Raw genomic sequence first — 8,322 nt, 5'->3', positions numbered from 1 at the left:
TTTGTTATAGTCCTTTGTCTTATTATTTTTAAATAAAATTATTGTTTTTATTTGAATATTGCTTTCATTAGTTTAGAGTTTGTTATAGTCCTTTGTCTTATTATTTTTGAATATTGAGGGTCATGTTATTTGTATATAATTATATATTATATTTAATATTTAATTTGATTTATTAATTTATTATTAATTAATAATAATAAAGATATTTTGTCCATTTTTCCTGTCCAGTAAAAAATAAATATTTTCACTATAGCCATTAGAAGGTCTTGACTCCCTATTTAACTTGTCGTTATGATCTGATTTTTCATCTTGTTGTGATGATGAACCACACAGGTTGGTTCGAAATGCATTGGCCTAATTCTCCTAAGTATAGTTAAGGAAGTGGAGTCAAGAAATTGAAGTTTTACTGACCTTCCTCATGAGCTGCACTACACCCAAAAGCTAAACAACCACTCCAAGTGCCCAAACGCTAAGTTGGATTGACTTTTTAGTGACCTGGGCCCACAACTGCATGCACGAAAAGGCCTCTATGTGGTTACATGCCTCCAATAGCATGTGTAATCCTATAAGGGTATGGTTATGGCCCAAACTTCCAGTTCAGAGGGTGCGGTCTCCGATTCTGAGCCACCATTTCAGGCTAGCCTTCAGACCACTGCCCATAACTCAATAAGACTTTCCAAAATGATAAATAACATCGGGACAAATCCATTCATACAAAACTTGATCAAATACTTGACCTAAATAGGACTAACCATGATAGTCATTTCGTCAAACATATTGAGAACATGTAATCTACAAGTCATGAATGCATATCTGAACATAGGAGTCTGATACCTATCTGAGAATAATCAATAAGGTTGAATGCCCTGTCAAAATAGTTGTAATAAAATTTGTAAGCTCATGCATTCAATAACCGTTCATAAACTAATAAAAACATGTCAAGAGCTATAACTAGAACCTGTTATGGAACCATGCTTATAACCAGCATATAACAAGAATAATAACTATAATAGAACATCCCTCAGAGTCACATAATAACAAGTACTCAATAAATACAATAGGAAAATAGCTCTTATTAACATATGCAAAAGCCAACCAAGTCAGGGACTTCCACATACCACCCAACCATAGAACCGTAGATTGGGATGAACCAAATATTTCTTTCAGCCAATCAACCTCATGCCATATTCCAAGCATGAATGTGGGGTTCGAGACATAAATAACCAAGGCTTCCTGTAGATTAAACCACCTACAGCTTCACTCTCCCGCGATCTCGCCAAAACTGGTCAAGAGATCACATAAGCAAATAGATACATAAATAACCAGGGCTTCCCAAAGATTAAACCACCTCCACCTTCAGGGTACCGCGATCCCGCCAAAACCGGTCAAGAGATCACTAAGCACAAAAGAAGATTGGATGCTTCATAGTTTCTCCACCAAGTGACCTTGAGGAATTTTCTTGTCTCCACCCACATGTCAAGGGCTTCTCGGAGATTAAACCACCTCCACCCCCAACCCTTGGGAATTTTCTTGAGACCAACTGACCTGGTTCCAAAACCTTCCTGCAATTCAAAGCTCAAACAAATATAAAAACCCCACCACACCATGGCTATTCATAAATGGCAAGTAAAGGCTAAAACCACTATCACACCTAACAAAACTCATGTCAATGACAACAAGAGAACCAAATACACAAATGCATGTACCATGCATTCACAAACCAGCTAGGAAATCACAGATGCAATTTGTTACCTATAATTCCTCCTGCTGAAGCTGCTTGATCCAAACTTCCTTGCTTGTCCTTTACTTTCCTTGTCCTTCCTTTGCTTTCCTTTCTCCAATGCTAAAATTCTCCAAGAATGTTCTAAGTGTGCAATAGTATAAGAGGATAGAGAGAGAGAGCTCCAAAACTGAATTGACAATAGTTGTGAAACTATCCTCATAAGCCTTTTTATCAATGAGGCCTCTATTTTCTTCATTTCCCTTCATTTTTCCTTCAATTTCCCTCTTTTGCAAATATGTGTCTCTTCACGTGCCTTTTCTCCAATTTTCCTTTTTTTTCATAATTAATGTCAATTAATGCCTCTTTTCCTTTGTCAATTTCCTTAGTCATAATAAACAATAAGTGATTCCCACTAGGATGTTTTTACCAACTTTCAACTTGAAATAAGTATCCCATGACCTTGGTCTTATATTTTTACATGGAAAATCAGATAGGGGTTGTTACAAAACATCATCTTCATCTTTTCTTTCCAATCATGATAGTTAGTACCATCCAGTACAAACATATCTTTATTGTCCACGTTTTCTAATTTGACTTGTTTCGCTATTGATTGTCCTTGATCTATGAACGCAGATATTGCCATGAAATTAGATACATCATTGTCATTGCTTTCCTGACTTGAGATCTTCCTTTGTGCTTCCTTCCCATTGCTCCTAATATACTCTCAAGTGGTTAAGCTTTACTGGAGACACCTACTTTGATACCAATTGTTATGAAAAATACCGAGGAGGAGGGGGATAAATATTTTTATTTCACTTTATCTTCAATGTTAAATTCATAATTATGTACTCTATTATTATTCAAACAACTCATGTTTGTACGTGATTTTAATTAATGAGATCCAGGTATATCCATATTACCAATCATAATTTCCATCAACTATTTAACTTTAATCATTCCATCATTATTTCGTTACCCATTTATTAAGTGGTAACCATGAGAAGTAAAAAGAAGATAAACCATAGCACATAAGAAACACATCAACACATATGGACAATAGGATTTTAGGTTGAAACCTAATGTGGGAGAAAACCATCATTTTTGTCATATTTGTCTTCTTCTTTTTTTATAAATATAATATTCTTAGAATTTTATTTTATTTTGCACTAGTGCGGACTCTTTCCATCATGCAAGCTCCTACCTACATGATCTAAATTAGATCCATGAAAATAATCAGAGAGCCATGACTATATCAAAATAGGATAGACTTCAAAATTTCTGAACACAGAGCGATCAGGAAGACCTCTGACAGGGCAGTTTGCAGCCAGCGAGGAACGACGAGGCCCTCAGTCAAAGCACACTGACCGAGGCCCATGGAGACCACGCAGGAGGCAAAATTGGCCATTGGGAAGCCCGGATCGGGAAAAGGAGGCCATTTCTGATGCACGATTAGCACTAATCGTTGGGCAAAACCCCTCAAGAAGGAAAGGCCCCGAAGCGCTTGGTCGCATGGAAGCTGGGGAAAACCATGGGGAAGCACTAAACCGGAAGGCAGGACCCGCGCTCCAAAACCGGCGGTATGTATTGGGGCAATCCTTGGGCGGTAAGCGGATTTGAAGAAAAGTGAGTGATTCCATTCAGCGCTTGACGCGTGGCAGGCTTAGGAGAGAGAAAACTGCCACTCATCGCACGCTAACAGTCGAGCAAGTCAACCGCGCGAAATGAGTGAATAACCTCGGATCTGGGGACTCTAGAGCTAACGGCTGAGATCGCGCCCGATGGGGAAACCAGATTTGACAGGGGATTAAGCCACGACATAGAGAAGTTTGACGTCCGATTTGACTGCTGAGATGGCGGATGACTCATTCCACGGTGTAACTGAAATACCAAACCGACGAGGAAGAGCTGGCGCAATTCGTAAGAGGACAAGTGGCCACTCCCTGTGAGTCATTGATGAAGACGCAGAGACAGGGAACTCCAAGCGAGCAGCAACAGGCGACCCGACGGGGGACGGAAGAGGAAACAAGCAGTCATGAGATAGAGTGGCTTTAAGCCATGAACAGACAAAGAACAGGACATGAGAGAGGAGAATGAAGACAGAGAGAAAGTGAGAGCAAAGAAGAGACAGTAAAGCAAGAAGCAGAAAGACAGAGAGTCGAGCTGACCTGCAACATAAGGCAGCATCGAGCAGACAGAGAGCTTGAGAGGTTCAAGCAATCCCTAAGAGGATTTGTCAGGAATTGAGCACCACATTGGGCTCCTTCCATTGAAGACCAGAGAGGTCAAGAGCTGGTAAGGAAAAGAGTCTGTGCACTCTAGTGGCTTGGGGAATCCAAGAACCACCCTGCCAAGCAATTCTGTTTCAGGAGACTCAGATTGAGCTCCTCATTGTAAATCTCAGCTTTAAAGACACAATAAAAGAAGGCCACCATTGAAAGCTGGACCAGAGATGTAGCCCTAGAGAATAGGGTGAACTCCTTATTAATTTGTTGTGTTCTTGTATTTTCTTACTGTGTTTCTCTTGTTGTTTTCCTATTTCCAGTGTATGTGTATTTTGCAATCTGATCGATCTGTTTCCTAAAATAACATAGACACACACCAGCACATGAGTCTGTAATACCTTCATTCAATAAATCTTTAACTGAGATCACTCAAGAGTGATTTTCAGATCAAGTGGTATCAGAGCTCTAGGTTGTTAAGGTTAGACAAGCTTGTGTTGGTTTAGCTGTTGAATGCTAACTAGATCAAAGCTCAAGTTAGGAGAAGGAGATTTGGTTGAAACTAATCTTGAAATTGGGAGAGTCTATCCTCAGAAGACAATGTCAGAAGAAGGTTTTGTAGGACCAGACCCTCAATTCATAGATAGTTTCCTAGCCATAAAGTCCATGGTAGAAGAAATGTATAGGGACTTTAGAAAACACAAGGAGGAAGATTCATTAGGCTTCAAGCAAGACAAAGGAGAAGATGAGTCTCACTTCCATGACCACTCAAAAGGAAAAGGGAAAGAGGAAAGCTTTCTCACACCTCCTAATAGCCCTGAACACAAAAAGAAAGCATCTTTGATCAAACTAGATGTTAAATTTGATTTACCTATATATGATAGAGAGTTGAATGCAGAAAAGTTGGACAATTGGATTAGACAAATTGATGTTTATTGTAGAGTGCAGAGTATTGATTCAGACAAGAGCAAGATTCAGCTGGCAAGCCTACGCCTTGGAGGCATTGCCTTGGTTTGGTGGGAAGGCAGGACCCAAGCTGACATGAGGAGACATGGTAATACTATCTCTGTCTGGAGTGAATTTGTTTCTGCAATCAAGAAGCAATTCTATCCATTGGCCTACATGCAACAAGCCATGATGAGTTGGAAAACTCTTCAATAGATGAAAGGGCAAAGTGTGCAAGGGTACACTCAAGAATTTAGAAAGAAAGCATTGATGCTAGGAATCTCATTAGACTCACCAGAGACTCTTTTGAAGTACATTGGTGGTCTACACAACTACATGAGGCATAGCATCCTCATGTTTAATCCCACTAGTATAGATGAAGTATTTGTACAAGCTACTCATCTAGAAGCTAGAGGAAAGAATGGAATTCCAGAAGTTGGGGGACCATTCCAACCCACTACAAGCAAGAATAAGGAGAAAAGGAAGCAGAAATGGAAAGCAAGGAAGGCTAACACTGTACAGAAGAGCAAGGCTTCATGCACTCACTGTAAAAAGGATGGGCATGATGATGAGCACTGTTGGATTCTGCATCCAGAGCTGAGACCTAAGAAGTTCGAGGGCAAGAAGAAGAAGATTTTTGCAGATATTCAGAAGGATTTGGGGTTAGACTCAGGACATGAAACAAATATTGCAGCCACAAGTTTAAAGTTAAGAATTCTGAAGCATCTACTAGTAATTCTGCACAATCTATTACTGATGAAGAAAATGAGAGAAAAAGACATGAGCTTTTCCATATTCGAGTTATTTCCAAACATCAAAAGATTGATACTTTGTTTGATAGTGGCTCACAAGTAAATTTCATTTCTGAAGCAATTGTAAAGAAGTTGGGATTAGCAACTACGCCTCACAAGAAACCATACCCATTAAGATGGTTGAATGATAAAGCACAACTACAAGTGACTAGACAGTGCAAACTCAAGTTTTCTTTTGGGTCAGCATGTAGATGAGGTTGAGTTAGACATAATTCCTTTGGATATATGTGGAATTGTTTTAGGAAGTCCTTACTTGTGTGACAGAAAAGCTATTTTCTATAGAGCTAAGAACAAGTATCTGCTTGTTAAAGATGGAATCAAATACTTTGTAAGATCTCATAAGCTCAATAATAATTATACTCTCATAAACTCAGGGTAGATGAAACGAATGATAAATTCATGTAAACAATTCTTACTGATGGTTGTAAAGGAAAAGAAACCTGATAAAACCAATGTATTTGAGGGCTGTAATGTTGAACATCAAGCTGATTTAGAAAAGGTTGTTTCAGAGTATGATATCTTGTTTCAAGAACCTAAAGGTTTGCCACCCGAAAAGGAAATAGTACATGATATTATTTTGCAGCAAGATGCTCCATTGCCTAACATTGGAATGTACAGGTTGTCTGCTTTAGAGAATGCTGAAATCAAGAAGCAGGTGCAGGAGTTGCTCAAGAAAGGGTTCATCAGACCTAGCACATCACCATGTGGGTCACCAATCGTTTTGGTGAGAAAGAAAGATGGCTCGTGGAGAATGTGCATTGATTACCGAGCACTGAATAAGATAACAATCAAAAATCATTATCCCCTTCCTCACATAGATGATCTTTTAGATCAATTGAAAGAAGTTGTTTATTTTTCCAAGTTAGACTTGCACAGTGGATACCATCAGGTCAGAGTTGCAGAACAAGATGCATGGAAGACTGCTTTCAAAACAAAGCAGGGATTGTATGAATGGTTGGTTATGCCTTTTGGCTTAACTAATGCTCCTGCTAATTTCATGAGATTAATGAATGATGTACTCAGACCTTTTCTTGATGATTTTGTTATTGTGTATCTGGATGACATTATGATTTTTAGCAAAACATGGGAAGAACACTTAAAGCATGTTAAACAGACACTAGATGTTTTGAAAAGAGAAAAACTTCATGTTAAACTCTCAAAATGTGAATTTGGAAAAACATCTCTAAATTATTTGGGTCATATAGTAGGGGGTGGTGAATTGAAGATAGATCCCTCTAAAGTGGCAGTCATTGAGACCTAGCCCAAACCCAAGTCTGCTACAGAAGTGAGAAGCTTCTTAGGGGCAGCACAATATTGGAGGAAGTTCATTTCTAACTCTTCCTTAATTGCATCTCCCTTACATGCTTTAACAGGATTGAACAAGGTGTTTCAGTGGGGAGGCAAACAGCAGAAAGCCTTCGACACCTTGAAAGAAAAGATTAGTACAGCACCTATACTAGCACTACCTGATCTTCAGAGACCATTTGAGATACAAACAGATGCCAGTGACTATGCCATGGGAGCAGTGTTGACACAGCATGGTAAACCCATATGTTATCATTCTGAGACTTTTAATCCTGTAGTAGTTAACTATCCTACATATGATAAAGAATTGTATGGATTAGTTCAGAGTGTGAAAAAGTGGAAACATTACTTAATGGGCAAAGAAACAGTAATACATACTGATCATCAACCACTTCAATATCTACACTACCAAACTAAGTGGCAGCAATCAAGACACTATAGATGGATGGTTTTCTACAACAGTTTCATTTAGTCATCAGATATAAAAAGGGCATACATAATAAAGTTGCAGACATGTTATCAAGACCCATTATAAATGCATCTACTATAATTAAGCATAATTCTGTGTTGCATGAGAGTTACATTAAACAATATGCGAGGGACATAGACTTTAAGGATGTATGTGCAACTTTAAGTCAAGGCAAGAGAGTAGAAGAATTGGATTATCATGTAAAGGACAGAATCTTATACCATTGTGGGAAGTTATGCATTCCACAAATTGAAAGAGTAAAGATCATTCGAGAAGCACACACTTCTCTAATATCAGGTCACTTTGGTGTAAGTAAAACAGTTGCACAGCTGCAAAGATTTTGTTATTAGCCAAAAATGAATGAGATAGTTTCTAGATATATAAGAGGGTGTACTATGTGTGCTAAAAGCAAGCCTAACAATAGAAAACTAGGCTTGTACACTCCATTACCAGTTCCTTCTCACCCTTGGGAAAGTGTTTCCATGGATTTTGTTGGAGGACTGCCAAAATCTAGGAAAGGTCATGATTATCTATATGTTGTTGTGAATAGGTTCAGCAAAATGTGTATTTTGATACCTTGTAATAAACAGATTACAGCTGAACAAACTGCAAAATTTTCTTTGAACATGTATGGGTTCATTTTGGATTACCCACTTCCATTATATTTGATTGAGACACCCGATTAGTGGGGAAGTTTTGGTCGAGTCTGTGGGAACTAATGGACTCCAAACTGAAGAAGAGCACAGCTTTTCATCCACAAACTGATGGCCAGACAGAAGTAGTTAACAGGACAGTGATCCAGTTACTCAGAGGATATTGCAGCAAACATCATAAAATTTGGGATGAACA

Source organism: Pinus tabuliformis, chromosome 9 (genome assembly GCF_031772625.1).
Source record: "Pinus tabuliformis cultivar Carrire ecotype Pingquan chromosome 9, CPIR1, whole genome shotgun sequence".
NCBI classification, from domain to species: Eukaryota; Viridiplantae; Streptophyta; class Pinopsida; order Pinales; family Pinaceae; genus Pinus; species Pinus tabuliformis.
Note: the sequence above shows the minus strand (reverse complement) of the source record.